This window comes from Zonotrichia leucophrys, chromosome 1 (assembly GCF_028769735.1).
Source record: "Zonotrichia leucophrys gambelii isolate GWCS_2022_RI chromosome 1, RI_Zleu_2.0, whole genome shotgun sequence".
In the NCBI taxonomy this organism is placed as follows: domain Eukaryota; kingdom Metazoa; phylum Chordata; class Aves; order Passeriformes; family Passerellidae; genus Zonotrichia; species Zonotrichia leucophrys.
Window position 1 is genome coordinate 49,615,864 of NC_088169.1, and position 17,135 is coordinate 49,632,998.

Consider the following 17,135-nt stretch of genomic DNA (forward strand, 5'->3'; position numbering starts at 1 on the left):
TCCTTGTAGCCTGTAGACTCTGCATTCTTTGTGTCCACAATCAGTGATACATTTTTCTTCCCAAGCTTTGTTAACCTCCCCCTAGGCCTGAGATCACTGAAGTGTGTCAAGCCCTAAACTTCAGCAAGTTCTACAGACAAGTAATTTATCCTCCAACACACAGACAACAGTACCACCTTTATACAGCCCAAGTTCCAGGTATCCACAGAGACATATCTGGGGGGCCTTGGTGGCCACTGGTGTGCCATCTGTCCCATAATTGGGGTGATCCTTGTTTGACCAGTGATATGCCTATTAGCCATTGTTTCTTTTCACACAGTTTGCCATGGTGAAAATTTCTGTCCAGATCCATTAACCAGAATGTGCTGACCAGATCTTGCCTTTACCAGGCCTGAAATTAGGGCCTTCCTGTCTCAAATTCATCCCTTCTCTGCCCACTGTGGTGGCTTATTTTATGGCAAGTTCCTTCTGTGGCCTAGCAGTGTTTGAGACAGGCAACTGTGCTCTTTAACTCTTTGGCACACACTTAACTCTCTCAAAGAACAGGACAAGAAAGGAACAGCTCACCAATTGGAAGAGTCACTTAGCATATGACTAAACCCAAGTTCAAATCATTCCGGCTTTTGATAACAGCTTATTTTTACCAGCAGACTACCTTAACCACTGACTTATAATTTTTTTGTGTAAGGGAACACAATTGCCTGGGGTTTTTTACCTCCTGAAAGTTTAAATATTCACTGGAGAAAGAATAATGGTACAGCCCTTTTACTATGGCATACAAATACTTGCCTCACTACTGTCAAAATGAATATTTAGATAATATGTATGGAATTCTCATTTTTTCTTTTTGAAATTTCTCAGCACTTTCTCATTTGAATGATTAAAATAGGTAGGCATAAGAATTATTTTGTAATATGGTGTAACAACAGCTGTTGTACAGAGGCAGAAGAACTTATAAACACTTTCACTAGATTAAGTTACTGTCAAAGTGAGAACAGCATTTCACAAAGTCTGGTATGAAATACCATAATGCACCAGAGATAATGTTGTGTTTATGGATTAACTTTTGCCAACCAAGCCATTTCCTTTAGTTCTTGTACATTGCTGTTCCTGGGGAAGACCTTTCAACTGGATAAATTAAGGCATGCAATCTTTTTTTAACCACACCTTTCTGAATACAGGAAGGAGCACTGTCAGAGCTTTTTCATATGCATTTTTTGAATGCTAAGAAAACCTTAGTCACAATACAGACGTATTTGCAGCCCATTGTTCTCCCAAAAGGGTGTGGCAAAGTTCATAAACTAAAAGAGGAAGAAAAAATGTCATAAATATTATGCAAAATGTCTCAAAGTTTTCACATCTTCTGGTTGCCCCAGAAAATGTCTGAGCAGTGGCTTCTGTTCATAGCAGGTGCCAGTGCATTTCATGGAGGTACACAGTCTTTAATGTTATTGGGCCTGATTTTCTCACAATTTGAATAGGTCCTGACTCTGCAAATTAGTAAAATATATTTCAGAAGTCCCCAAAAGTCTAGTCCATAGCATGCTAAACTTGAGTATTTTGATCTTGCACCACTGCTATTACTGCCTTAGCTAAAGAACATAGTTACTTGTGTTATCAGTTACTGATAAGATCAGTTATTTGAGGAAAACTGTGCTGAAAATCTGGCTAAGTCCAATGACATCTGTGTGGCACCAGATGAATGGGTGTAACCAGTTCTGTAGCTTATGTCATTGATAAATAGCTTATTTGTTAATTTGTTACCAGTTTCTGAATTAACAAAGGACATTCACATAGATGGCTAAAGAATCAGATTGTGACCTAGAGTAATAGAGGGAGTGTGAGAATTAGGATTAGATGGGCTTTTTTCATTAAAAAGTGACTTTGTAATATCTCTATCAAATCCCCACTGAGAGAGCGCTGGGAAAGAACAAACAGTGCAGATCTCAGGAAAAGACATCTCTAAAATATGCTAGAAGAGGCAAAGTGAAAAAGAGAAAAGTTTTTTCCTGCTCCTTGTCTGAAATTTTCTTATAGCATTTAATTGGTCATGGGCACTGTAAATACATAGGAGACAACCCCCACAGGCTGTTCTTTTTTATGGTGCAGATAAGGAGATGTATCTGCCCCAAAGAATGATATCCATGTGGGGAAGTTCACATTACTCTTGTCTGATAGACTGGTTCTCCTCTCCTTGCCCTGGTATTGTGTTTCAATTTTCTGCTAGGCCTAAGCAGCTTTCTCTTGTAATTCCTTCTTTCATTATTTGGATCAAATTAGTTGACTGAAAAGTTGATTGTCATTTGAAAGCCTACATGGAAATTCCATACCAATCAAAGCAACCCAACAAACCAATATCCCACCTATTTACTGAAATCTTCCTTTGATGTACATTCCATACTGGTTTTAACAGCTCACTTATCTGCTGTGCATGATAGCCAAATGTTACAGATTGTGATCCTTTTCTCTATCCACATCAAAGCTGAATGTAGGCATGGAAGAAAGGAAGGTTCCTAGAAGATGCTGGCTGTGGTATAGTTAGCACAGAACAGCTTATTTTAAAAGAGTTATTAGAAAATGTGTTCTAAAATCAATAACTGCAAAAATAAGACACAGACCAAAAACGTGAATCAGAAAGGATAGAATTGAACTTAAAAAGGTTCAGAGAAGAAAAAAAAAGATGATTGAAGATACATAATTACTTCTCCAACATTGAACAAATGCATCAGCAAAGACTGTCTTAGTGTGGTGAAAGGAGGTGTAAGTGTAAAAACATCATAAACAGTATGAGAAGGATGTATTTCAATTCTCCCCAGTACAAGAGCTATTTGGCATCAACGAGAAGAGAAGAGAAGAGAAGAGAAGAGAAGAGAAGAGAAGAGAAGAGAAGAGAAGAGAAGAGAAGAGAAGAGAAGAGAAGAGAAGAGAAGAGAAGAGAAGAGAAGAGAAGAGAAGAGAAGAGAAGAGAAGAGAAGAGAAGAGAAGAGAAGAGAAGAGAAGAGAAGAGAAGAGAAGAGAAGGAAAAAAAGAGAGGTGTTTCCTTCTGTATGTAGGATGTCAGCTCTCCTTGCTGCAGGAAGATGTATCTCCAATAGTTTATGAAATAGTTTATTTATACTCATGCCTGCCTGTACTTGTGCATGTGTGTGTGTACCCATATGTCAAATAGCTGAATGAGACACAAGCCTGAGGAAGAGAAAAGCAGTGATGGTTACTAAATAAACAGAAATTCCATTGGGCTAAACAGGACCTTGAGAAGCAAATTGATGGAGACTCTAAGGACACTTAGGGAAAGCAACTTAAATGCTCTCCCTGTTCTGCCACTCTTTCCTTAACTCCAGAATTTTGCTTTTGGCAGCTGTTGGAGACAGAATACGGGGCTGACCAAGGAGTGCCACTGTCATGTTATGCCCCTATGGTCAAAAGTTGTATAACTCACATAACTCAATTGCATTAAAATTCTTTCCTAATTCTTTGATGATAATGCAAACAATTAGCAATACAATCAAAGTGATACCATTTTTCTGTGGAATGTTGATTTGTCAGGTATTAAAATACATCTTAGAGAAGGGTTTGTCATTCAGCCCCTCAACTGAGAGTCATAGAGCATTGTCACTGTAATTCTTCAGACTGTCTTCTCTGTTTACATGACAAATGTGGAAAGTATGCAAATATGTAAACATGGAGAGAATTTTACTTTGTTCATACATGTTTAAGACCCTTTCCTTGCTAATAAATACCTTTGCAATCCAGTAAAAATTTTTCACCTGTTCAAATAACAGAAAAAAAAGCAAAGCAGATTTATGTAGTTCATCTGCAGGAGTAAAATTTAAAGTGGTATCACGGAAATGGCATCAGCCCTCCACATTCCCCTTCCCTGCAAAATAATTCAGCTGGCTTATTGTTCTCTCTTATCCACAGAATTAGAAGGCTTAGTAGCATTTCCAAGCATCTTCCAAGGAATAAACTTCAGGTGCAGATTTCAATCACAAACTATGTGAAGGAAAGGGGAATACATTTCCTTAATCAACACATCTGCAAACAGGGCCTTATGAACTGGGAAGCTGAAGGAGTAACTGAGTTTTCTTCCTGCCTTTTCAAAAAACTTGTCCTTTGATATAAACTGGCCAATACACTGATATCAAACTCAGTACATTTTAAATATCAATTTTTCCTTCCCTTTTATTTTGAGTAAATTATATTCTTCTAAAAATTGTTTTCCAAATTATGAGTACCTTGGAAAGAATGTTGGCAGAAAAAAGAACTTTTACAGGAGTTTTAATGTTCAGTACATGAAAGAGAATTGAAGGTTTTTTAATTTGTTTTTGTTACTGCTGCTAAATGAAATTAAAACAAGGCTGGGCTTTGAAATTGGATGATTTTAAAATAATTTGGGTGATATTACAAGGGAAAGAATCAAAACAGAATGATTATAATTATCTGGATGTAATCACAGAGGCCCAGATAAGTTCCTCAGGTTCCAGATCCTGCCACAGTGCAGTAAGAGCATAACATGAAGAACCCAGTAATTTCAGGTGTAGGCTTCTCTGGATCTCTCTCTCCATTAGCTCATCTTCTCTGGGTCTCTCAGGCTATTAGTCTGGGAGAGCTAAATGCCAATTAATGTGTAAGTAAAGAATTTGAATTCTACTCAATGAAGGAGACGTGAAAGCAGTGACAGCAATTTTCAAACACTTGTTTCCTCAGAGCTGGGCGAGACTTTCCATCACAGGCCCTATTTAGCAAAAAAAGCTAGACTACATCAAAAGCTAGGCTCCTATCTTTAAATTTATCACTCAAGACACCCCTAATGTAATCTCACACAAAAGCAGATTAAAGTAGGTCAGAGGCTTGGACTGTGAAAGTTACCATTTCTCTCCACTGTTTTGAAAGGAAGCCTAAAAATGACAAGTCAGATTTAGGCACCTGCAGTGTAGATACCTATACATGTCAGATGAATTCCATGTAATGGCAGAATTTCAAATATTTTTTTTCTCTTGCAGAAAGCAATGGCTTCTTGTCAAATAAAAAGAAAAAGGAAATGAGAATGCAGGGGTTTTTTTTCTCTCTGTCTGGAAAAAATTCAAGCTTATTCTGCAGCCTCAACAGTACTGCATCTATAAAAACATGCACCCCTACTGCACTGTAGCCCTTCACACAAAAAGTGTGTCTAGAAAACGATAATCTGGCCATGTAGGAGTCTAACACACAAAGAAATTGTAAGATGAGAGAATAGAGAAGAGAGAAAAACGAACAAACAAAAAAGTGCTTTCCTGACAGTTTCATCCGTTTCACTCACAGGTACAAAGGAAATATTACTTTTATTCTTAGAAAGAATATGTCCTATTTTTCTGCATTTGACTCCTCTAGCTATAGCAACAGTAAAACTTGAATTTTGGTGTTTAACTACTTTACTTGTAGGTGTCTATATTCACTGTGTTCACATCCCTGACCTCCAGATAAAACAGTATAAATGAGTTTTGGCATCTTCTGTGAATTTGTGAATAGAGCCTCATAGCATTGTACATAATCACAATCTTTGAATTCTAAATTTTTTCTTAGTTTTCTTAATATAACTTTGAAATAAGCAATTCTGCTCCAGAATATTTGAGAATTCTAAACTCACAGTGCTGAACTCATTTTAGGTTGAAGCAGAAATCTCTAAGCCAGTGAGCTTTGTTGTAACTTAATTATATGGCCAAGCTGGGTGTGTGAAAATATCCAGTGCGCACTGGAGAATAAATTGCTGGGTTTGGTTTTTCTTGATTTACAAGTTGCTATAAGTGGTGCATGTTCCCAGGGAGTGGTGAAAAGTAGGGGTGTGTTAAACAGGTTTAAGAACATTTTAAAGAAACACTGTCAGGTTTGAAACATAGTAGATTTGGTGTACATCCTCCCTCCTTCCAAATAACATTTTCTGTTCCTGTGGTTACAAACAGCTGAGTTGCACACTGACTCTCTGTTTAAGCAAAACCACAAAATCCAGTGTAGCAGTTTTGTGTCACACTGTTGCTCTCCTTTTTTTCTTTATTTTTGCCAGCAGCGGGGAAACGAAACTGCCAGAATTGCTGTTCTCTGCACTCCTTGGAGAGCTCAATGCACATGCCATTGAAATCAGCCAGTAAAATCTTGTGGTTTTCTGCAAAAAATAGCTGTGGTGAGGACAAGCAGCTTCTGGATCAAACAATTTGTCTGCTCAGATTTGTACAGTAGTTATTTGATAGTGTTGCTGGGGCCACCACTTCAAGGTCTGAAACTCCCCAGAACAAAGTCTGGGCTGCAAGTTCCCAGAAACCTTGGAAAAGTGACATGATTTTGAACCTAAATCTTTTTTGTTTGTTGGAAGTTTTGCATGGAGAATTGACATAATTTTAAATTTTTTATAGACATAGAACTGATTTTGAGCTTTGGAGACCTAGTGGGTATTTCCTTCTTCTGGATATCCTACTGGAACTAAGGAAAATTCCAATTGAATTGAAAATAAGAGTAAACTTTCTTAAACAGATTTTGCAAGAGATGTCAGGAATATCCATTTCAATAGCTTGTTTAGTGTAGGAGAATAGAATCAGCTGAGCAGAGTGTATATACAAAATTCTGTACATACAAAAGCCATTTGCTGTTATTGAAAACAGCACTGAAGTCTTTCTTTGGAAGGATTCAATGTTATTCTCTAGGCAACATTTTGAAACCACTTTTTCTTCCCAAAGCCGGTAAATCTATTAATTTTATTTCTCTCTCCTGTGGCATTATGCTATAGTACTTGCAATGTTATTCAAAATTCCATAAAATAAAAACATTCAATACCAGAAGATCCAAAAGAATCATCAAATATCCTGAGCTGGAAGGACACACAGGATCATTGACTCCAGCTCCTGGCCCTGCATGGGACATCCTCAAGAACCACACCCCATGACTGAGATCATTGTCCAAACACTTGAACTCTGGCAGGCTTTGTGTCATGACCTCTTCCCAGGAAACCTGTTCAGTATTTAGTTATTCGAGTAAATACATCTTTTAAGTTCCCCCTTCCAAAAGTAATAAGGGAGCACCATGACATGCTCATAAATCATTGTTTGCCAGAACAACACTTAGTCCATGAAAAGAGAGTGGAGTTGTGCCTCGCAAGTGCCACTGTTTGGAAGACACGGAGCAGAGGGAGACTGAAATTTGGAAGCAGGTATCAAAGTAACTCAAGAGCATTTGAAATAAAAGTGAAGGAAAAATATGCCAAAGGAAAAATGGAAGTAAGCAAGAAAGGCTCTCAAAGGTCAAAGATCAGTCTGATTTCATATCCTGACGATGCAAATCCTCCATGGCAGTGTTCATGAAGGGTTTCAAGAACAGTATCCTTGTAAATGAAGATTAATGTCTCCTGTTTTAAGCAATGGTAGAGATGTTTGTGTAAAAAATAGAAAATTCTTTGTCTGGAAATTGTACACTTCAGAAAAACTGCAATCAAAAGAAGAGAGACAGGATGCGCATGAGAACTATGTCATGAACAATGCATGGTATATCAGCTATTCCATCCACATGGCTTGTGTTTGGGACAGATTAGTATCTGAATTATGCTGCAGAAGGAGCAAATAAAGGCAAACACAGAGGATGAGGAAAGAGGGTTGATGAGTTGCAAACAAGGGAACCAAGTGATTGGAAGATAATGCCGCAAACAAGCAATACTCAGAAGTTTGGGCACAAGGGCAAGGGCATTTATAGCCTCTCAATACAATTTTTTCTCAGGATTTTGCAAGGTCAGCCTCCTAAACAGCCAAAGGTATCACTGCAGGGACTGCATGTTCAGGAAACACCACAGAGATTGTCATGAACCAGTATCTCTGCAATTTATCTAACTGTACAGTGCAGTGATCCAGTAAATGGGTGTTGACAATAGGTTTGGCAGTGAACACCAAGGGTGTGGTTTCTTTATCAGTTTAAACTGATCTAGTACCACATTCCCACCAAAAGTAACAGTTGTGCCTGGCTTGTCCTGCCTTTGGTTGTGCTCTCCAACTAGATTGCCTTGGTCAGATCACCAAATATTAAGATTTAATTGACTGCAAGTCTCATAATCAAAAGGACTGAAGCAAAGCATGTGGAGAAAAAAATATTCCAGGTAGACCAAGTCCATTTCACTGCTAGAGCGTGTTTGGGTGGTTTACATCAGTCAGGAAACCAGCTCTTTCAAGTTAGCACCTTAATTTAGTAACAATTGGAACCAAAAGAACCCTCAAAACCAATATTTTAACCTCTCTCTAAATTCAGTCCTATTGTTATAAGTTATTGTTATTAGTAATTTCCCTCCCCTAACAGCTACAGTGTTTTTAATACAAGAGGTGTCCCACGGGATTTCAATTGAAAGGATTTTCTAGCACTTAGAAGGAACCATCTATGGCCTTTCTGAGAGTGTCCAAAGTTTCTTCAAGTATTGCGTTAGCTTTTCTTTCATCTACAAACCACATTTTGTTCAGATCTCTACATGCATACATATGGGAAAGGCTAGTAAAAATATAATTTTGTATATATGGGTGATTTGCCAATTATTACCAATTCATATCCTTTCCCATATGGAGCATCTTTGTCTGATATCAACACTTTTTTTCATATAAATGGTCTTTGATATCTTTCAGGCACTTCTGGGAAGGGTAAAATTTGAGGATAGGATTTGAATGACAGGAACTATTGTCACTTGAGGTTTAAAAGAAGCTGTCTGACCTCCAAAGTAGTCAAAAGTGCTGCAGTACTTTAATCATCACTGCACTGGACTCACTCCAGTGAACCATATTGTTTTTGTACTGGGTAATCCAGAACTGGACACAGTACTCCAGATGTGGCCCACCAACATTGAAGAGAAAAAGGATCCTCTTCCTCATCCTGCTGGCAATGCTCTTACTAATGCAGCCCAGGAAGGGTGGCCTTTTTTGCCATGAAGGGTGTGTTGGCAGCTCATGATCATCTGGTTTTCCATCTTCTGAAAACTTTCACTCCAAGGACCTTTTAAGCAAAGCAACTTTCCAGCCAGCATGTCCCCAGCATGTACTGGTGCTTGGGGTTATTGCTGCACAGATATAAGGGCTTGCCTTTACCACTGCTGAAGCTGAGATTCCTCTCTGCCCTGCTCTCCAGCTTGTTTCAGTCCCTCTGAATGGCAGCACCACCACTGGCACACCAGCCAGTCTGCCCAGTTTGTACCAGCAGTGAACCTGCTGCAGGTGCACTGGGCCCCTTGTCCTGATCCCTCATAAATATGGAGCAGTATCAGCCCCAGCACTAAGCCCTGGCATGCAGCACTAGTGCCTTTACCAGATTAGATCCAACCTTCTAAAGCACTTGTGATCATCCTGCTTCTTGTGATGAAAGCCAATTTCTCTTCTCCCTAAGCAGCATGTACACCATATAAATTGCTGCTACCCAGAGGGAAGACCAAGCCAGAATTAATAACTTTGAAAAGAAGCCCATGCTTTCTCTCTTTAATTATATAGATCTTCTTTTCATGTGACAGCATTAACCTGCTTCCTTCCTCATTTTGTCCCATTCTTGCCACATCCCATCTCTGACAACCATGCAGAAAAAAATTAAGGGCTTCCTTGAACCCTTCACTTAATAACAAACAAGAAGGAAGGAGGTAATCACCCATACATTGGCAACTCTATAATTATAAAGTCAATTAAATGTAAACCATCTTCACTACTGCCTTCTAAATAATTTCTTGTAATTACTGAAATGTACTGATTTATTTTCATTCTTCTGTTATGACAGAAATTACTATTAAAAAGTTTGCAAAAAGAATGAATATTAGAAGCCCAAAATCCAAAATTCACACACAGGAAGATGTTTAAATGTAAGCATAAATTTGTATTAGAAGCAAAGGAGATGAACATAATAAATAGGCATGTTTTATTGCAGTATTTCCACTGAGGTATTTAATCAGTTGCAGTTTTGTGTAAGTACTAGAGAAGTTGTTCCATGACGAACATCCAAGTTAATCAGAGTACAGATGTACTGTATGTCATTAGCAATAGTACTATGGAAGGTAAAATAAACAACTGCTTTGATTTATCAACAAGGTACAGAATATGCATTCAGGTAAATATATGACCACACACTAGAAGCAGACTTCAGAGATAGCACGCAGATGAGTGAAACTTTAAGTACTATTTATGTGTTTTAGTTCCACAATAAATTTAATGTATGTAAAATATAAATATTAGTTTACTGAGCTTAAATATGGTCATGTACAAAATTAAAGTTCCACATGACAAGGTTTCTCTACAGTTGTCCTGAAAATTGTGCCACCGTACAATCGGGTGGAGTCCCAATTCTGGCCCCTGGGCAGTCTCTGACCCCAAGGTGGCCACATGTCCTTTCCATTACTTTCTCATCAATTTGTGGTTAATGGAGTGGTCCTTAGTCAATAATACCTTGAGGAAATGGTGGTGAACACCCACCTGTCTCCAGTTCCAGATGGGTACAGTTCACAATAAGGCTCCTGCAAGCCAGATATAAGGCATTCTCTGCCCTCAGTAATTCTGCACTGACCACTCCTAGGTGACTGCACAAAGGGAAAGGGAATTTCAGGTGGCTCCATAATCAGGGATCTCTGGCTCCATGCATTAGTTAAGGCAGGCAGAGACAGCCTGACTCAGGTTTGAGTGTAAAGTGGCAGACAAGTCACTGGTGTGGTGAGGTCACATAACCTCTGGTTATGTCTGACCTCCCTCAAACTTCTTTTATTTTATTGTTGAGACCTTTGAAAGTTCTATCCATAAATTCAGGGAGAAGGTTGAGATTAAAACCAAGAAAAGTGCAAGTTCTGAAATCATCACAAAGCAGCACCAAACACAAGGGATTAGATTAATCCCTTGGAACAGACACAAGGAAATATCTGCTCACCTCTCTCAGTGGATAGTGATTTTCAGTAAACATACCTAGGCATGTCCAGGTGTGCATTTTTACAGATCTTGGACTGGGACGTGCCCCAGCTATTGTTGCCCCTGCCTCCTAGGCCCCATGCTGTGCCTTCAAGTCTCAGCAGCCATCCCATTTTGTAACACTGAAGCTTCAAAGAAGGATCAGAGTTGAGAGTTTCTGCTGTTTCAGAATCACTCAGTGCAATAAACAGAAAAATCTGAGAAGGGTTTATTCATTATTTCTGGCACCACAAGATGAATTTTCAGGAGGCTGCTCAAGGTGTATGGACAGATGTATTACTTTAATATTAATATTAGAGGAAGAGCAGTGCCCTTACTTCTGATTGCAGGTCCTTGCACCTTCCTCTGAAGCATCTCCCTCCAGGCTCCATCAGAAACAAATTACCGTCCTGGATGGTGGGTAGGTCTAATCTAATGTGTTCGTGCCTCTCTAAAGGAAAACATTAAAAGCAGAAGTGTGCTTCTTCCTACCACCCTCTGCAACAGAAAAGAGTGATTCAAACCAAGATATTGCCATTGAAATGTTACAAATATTGAAGCAGGGTTACCCCTCATTTTTAAGTGTGATAATTTATTTAATTGATTTAATTTTCAACACTCTCTCTAGAAAAAAAATCCAAAACACATTTTCGTCTAAATACTCATTAGCGCAAAGATCACAGGACAGGACTATATAGACAAGTCTGAAGAGGAGACATAGTGCTAATTTAATTTAATCATCTATTAAGTATTTACATAAATACAGTCCTCTAAGGAAATAAGCTTTTATTTTGCCAAGAGCAGTTCCTTGAAAGATGATATGGCAAGAAACTCTAAACACATTATTACAAAAGATTATTTAGAAGTAAAAGTACTAATTTTAATTATATTGGATAATACTGAGGCATCCCATTCTTTAAAAAATTAATTTATTCTGCTTGCACCACTTGATAGTTGCTTTCAGACATAGGCAGTAGATTTTTCTCCTGTAACAAAGTCGTGTGTTCCATCCCCTTGGAAAGACACACCCTCTCTGAAATAATACAAGACTCAGACAGTCTTCGCCTGACTGGGCAAATGTAGAGAATAAAACAGCCCCTCACCTTAGTATGATCCAAGAGAAGAACAGCTGGTTCCAGAGGGGTGGGACTTTCTCACAGACCCCACATACAGACCCTGCCCTCTTCAAGGGCTGCCTTCTCTACCGCAGTTACATCCACAGCAATCCCTTCCCTAGTTTACATTTCCTGCCAGATCATTTAAGGACTCAAACCAAAGCTACACTTCAATGCAGGAAACTTTCTTTCAGGAATGAGGAGCTCAGGTAGCAACAGTATAATACAATAGTACAGTACACTTATACTCCCCCATGCATTCTCCATTAAAAGCACTATTTAATTAATATTATTTCACAAATAAGGAGAATTTGACTCTAAATAAATTTTTATTTTTCTATTTGAGCAAGAAGGTTGCATAACAGAAACTGGTGTAAACTTGAATGATTCTGTAGCTCAGAGTTCATAGCAATGTCCACAGTGGTAAAAGAGATACAGTATTTTAACAAGGAGGTTCTGCTAGAAAAATGCTCATCTATACAGTCCTATGCACTTAGTCTTTTGTAAGATTAAACAAGCTGTTCTGAAAAGTGAAATTTAAATCTAAAACTGGAACGGCAAAAAAACCTCAGCCTGCCTGTTGCCTCTACCCAGAAAAATGTAAATTCTGTAGGAAGATCACTGTATGTGGAGTTCCCTACTGACATACATATATGCCTCTGTAGAGTTATCTGCCTGGCTTGTAGCAAATAGCTTGGTGTCTGCCTCTCATCTAAACTGGGAGAGGAGTATCCAGATGGCCTAAAAGGAGTTTAGTGCACTACAGGTTTTCAGGGTGGCTTAATGCAGTAGTCAGTGCTGAGCACATAACACACCAGAGGAGATGCAGAAGCTTTATTATAAAACATATGTTATCACAACTGGTGTAGTACAAAGGGGCCTCTCTTGTTTTATTCAGAATTTATGACATGTTGTTTCATTTGTGATTGGTCTCTGCTTTTACCCAGGGAAAAGTGGCCACAGTTGTGCTGCCTCCTACCTGTTGAAGCAGAGCTTACTACGCTCTCCTAAACCAAGGACATGGCAGTTTCTTAGTCTGGCCATTACCTCATCCATATTTTGCACATTCTCAAAGCGAAAGCACAATAGAAATGCAGGAGCTCAAGCTGTTTTTCCAAAGAAAATGTTCAAACTACCAATTGTGGAACAGGAGTTTCCATCTTCCCACACATCAGACACCAGGGGAGATAACCATCCTGTGTTTTTCAGATGGTTCCTGTGGTACAGCTAGGAGTTATTTAGCTATTTTGCTTTTTATAACCATATATACCATAAAAATTTTGTCTTAGAACCTGAAAATCATTGAAAACATCACTTGTCCTGTCTGTGTATGCTTGCATCTGTCCATCAGCCTCCTGCTACATTTGACAAAGTAAATCCACAAGTTGTCTTTAGCTCTTTTCAACCTCCTGAAAAAAATACAAATTTCATAGTCCATCACAAAATCTCCCCTTTTTTTCATCCTGCAACACCATCAAGTTTTTGAATCCTCCATTTGTGTTACTAAGAAGTTATGATCACTATAAATTGTGAAAGGTGTTTTATACCCTGAACTATATGGGGAAAGACTATCCTGATGAGTCCCGCTCACAGTTCCAGGTGTCTTTCTAGTCTGCATCCTGAGCATGCACTTTTTCCTGTGAGCATAATCAATGTCTCTCAATTATTTTGGTCTTTTTTATACACATGCATTTATTTGCCCTCAGTTAAGAAGAGAACTACCACCAAAAAATGCATCCACAAGAGGGATTCTATGAGTTAAACCAAGTAACTCACACTCCTGTTTCTTCACAGATCATGCAGCAAAGACCATATAGACACTTGACAGATTTTGTTCCGGGAACAGGTGCTTTTTATAACAGTGATATTTAATCTTACACATGCTTGTTTGTACTGCAGATTCCCTGAAAACAGAGAGCGACACCGAACTGCCGTTCTGGGTTCTAGAACATACGCACAGCTTGGTGCAATGTGCACTCTGAGCACTAGGTGGAAACAGAGCAATGAAAATGAGACCCGGTATCAACCCTTCTGCACAACAAATGAAGAGCTTTTCTCAACAAACGTGACAGATCCCAGAAGGGAGGAATGGCAGCTAAAATCCACTTCATTTTGTTGGGGGGCTTCTGTCATTCTCTCTTCATTCACACACGAATGAGAGAAAATCTTATCCTTAGTCTTCTTAAAATTGATTTTTAATTTTCTTGCCTTAAATTTTGGGATACCATTATTCAGAGCGCTCAGATACATTTCTGTTGGCTATTCTTCAAATTTTTCCATGGAAATTAGACACAAAGCAATCTTTCCTCTACTGCTATTGCAGTGTTGCAAGATTTTTATGCTGAACATATACTGCTGCTTTTTTCTGCTCCCATTTCCTTGTTATAGATTCTAAGCAAACAAAATAGTGAAAATAGAAATGTAATGCTTTCCTTTCACTTGCTTATGCAACAAGAAAATCAGAGCTAGAAAAGTTACCCTAATTTTGCTCCTTTTATCAGACAGTTCTAGGAGACTCTATCATAATGTTTTTTGGGTTTTTTTCATCTCAGGAAAGAGAACTGGAACAATATTTAGCTTTGGATGGCAGCCATATTTTATATATTATGTTGCTTGTGGAAAACTTGGCTACAGAAAAGTCCATATGCAAGTGCAGCAAAAGCCCACAGAAATGAGGAGGAGTGATGTGGCATTACACTGGAAACCACAAAGCAGAAGTGAGACACACCACAGCAGTTCTGGTCCAAGCATTCATGGGCAGGGTGGTACACCCAGGCCTTCTCGTGTTACTTCCAAGATCAATGGTGTGAGATCCATTGAAAGGATGTAGTCATGATTTATGCAGCCTCAAAAGAGCCTGACCTAGTCATCCCTCACCCTTTCAGCTCTGTCTGCAGAGCCTGGAAGGTCTGGGTTAAGAAGCTGGCACAACAGCAAGAGACATCTCTAGTTTTATTTGGAGTGCATGACATGCTGTTTCATTTGTGACTGCTACCCTGTTTCATTTTCACTTCTTCCAAATTCTTCTCTTTTTTTTCTTTAGATAAAACACTGGTGATTACCAATAAGCTACTCCATTTCATTATGCATGTTTGCCCAAATTCTGCATCTATGCCCACCTTTTAATGAAGAAGAAGCCAGAGAACTCATATCTCAAGCCAATTTTACGAACTGAAGCAGATTTCAACTGCCTGAGGTGACTTAGTCAATCGGCTCAGATGCCAGAGCAAGTACTCATACTGATGGAATTCAAATCAAAAGCTAACTGAACTTGAAACCTGTTGAAGCTTGGGGGTAACTAAGACTATTGTTCCAGATCCAAGAAAATATCATCTTCTATTACTGGGTAAATATATTCAATAAATTAGATTAAATATTTCAAACACATTTTCTAAGCTCTGTAGGAGCAAATGCTAAGCTAAACTCTAAGAGCTAATATCAGGTAGGTGCATAAACCTCCGGTCCACAGTCCTGAAGGAAGTTTGTGCATGATGTGTACCATGAAGGTTAGATAGGTCAAGACATAAATGCAATTATAAAGTAAAACCTTAGGTTGTGTAAAGGTTTTGAGGAATTCAGTGCCAGTTGCCATTAAATTAAACCTGCCAGTGGGACACTGTATATTGTGAAAGGTGTTTTATACAAAGATTTCTGAAAGTAGTTAAAAAAATAATAAATTCCATCAGACAAATAGTGTCTACTTTGTCCTTTTTCCCTCATGAGGTGGTCATCACAATCCTTATAATTATGTTTATCTTTTAGAGAAGACACACATTAAATAGCATGAAAATGTCCTTGCAATATAATAAAAGAGTGTCATTTATCCTTTACTTACAACTGAAAGGTGATGAATTCCTAAATAAAGTACAGGAATTGTTAAACACATCTTTAAGAGGTTCTTGTGTACATTCACTATCATCTCTGCTTGAAATCGTGTCAGAAGATACTGGCATGCATTCAATTTATCCTATTTTTCCAAATCTGCTAAGTATTTAGAGACTGGATTTTGTATCAATGGGACTTTTTAGCAGTCTAGTTACATGACTGAACAGTTTCATGACAGCAACTTAAAGAATTGACGTACTGGTTCTGAAATAAGAAGGAAAAAAGTACCTTTCAGGATAGTCAGAGCCCACATTACAGATAGCAGGAGTACAGGGGAAAGTCTACTTGTAAATTAAACAGAGATTATATGGAAAACAGTGCAAGTCAAGCACAGATATCCTTTTTTTATTTCAAATTCATTCCCATTTTAAGTTCCTCAGGTAAGCTTATTGCTACAACACAGACTTACCAATTTTGGCACTGAAGACTGTAGCTCAGGAGAGCTTTCCCAATGCAGAAACTTCCACTGCTCACAAAGCCTTTGAAGATTTGACCACTGAATAGAAGATGCCTGATGTGTTTCCAATTACTTCCAACATCTAAAATCCCTTTTCCACCAAGATTCAAGTTTTCAGGCTAAAGCAGACTGGAAGTTTACCTCTGCTGTTATCTGCTTTTGCTAGCTGGCAGTGCTGTTGGTGACTGGAAGTGTTACTAGGAGTGGTTTTGGCTCTGAATAGGAGAGCTGTGAGTCAACATGTGGGATAAATCCAGACATGCCCAGCTTTCCTCCTGCTCTGTAAACACAGGGATCTGATACAGAAATCTGACTTTGAAGCACTTCAGATGCATTAAGTGTATCTCTGCCTTTCTGACACATAAAGGCTGGCTTCATACTCAGCCCAACAGTCATGTGGCACAGGTTCTTTTCTGAGGCACTTGAAATTGCAATGACTTCCCTGCCTGCAAGGTCAAGCATGAGTGATAAGCATCAAAAGTGAGATCCTGGCTGCTGTAAAGCCAAGAGAAGAATCCCATCGATCTCAATAGAATAATGGCAGTGCCTCAAGACACTGCAGATCACTTTGGAGGAGACTTCCCTCAGAACCCATTTTTTTCCTCTCTATTGTACTGTTCTGGCAACTTCTTTAAATCTTCTGCATCTGGAGCCAGTATCTTCTACCAGAAAACCCCTCACGACAAATTTCCTCGTTTCCTGTCCTGTTTCTTCAAACAGGCTTCTTTTATATTCTTGTTTGTTTTGACCAACTGAAATTCCAGCTAATACTGT

General features: G+C 38.7%; 1 protein-coding gene across 2 annotated transcripts in view; it reads right to left on the reverse strand.

Annotated features, from left to right (window-relative positions):
- SCEL (sciellin) overlaps positions 1-16,765 on the reverse strand; it is a 69,286-nt gene extending 52,521 nt beyond the window's left edge. For both annotated transcript variants that reach the window (XM_064721479.1, XM_064721723.1), the window contains exon 1: positions 16,314-16,765. The gene's annotated coding sequence lies outside the window, so the exon portion shown is untranslated. The remainder of the gene's footprint in view (positions 1-16,313) is intronic.
- Between the last annotated feature and the right edge of the window lie 370 nt (positions 16,766-17,135).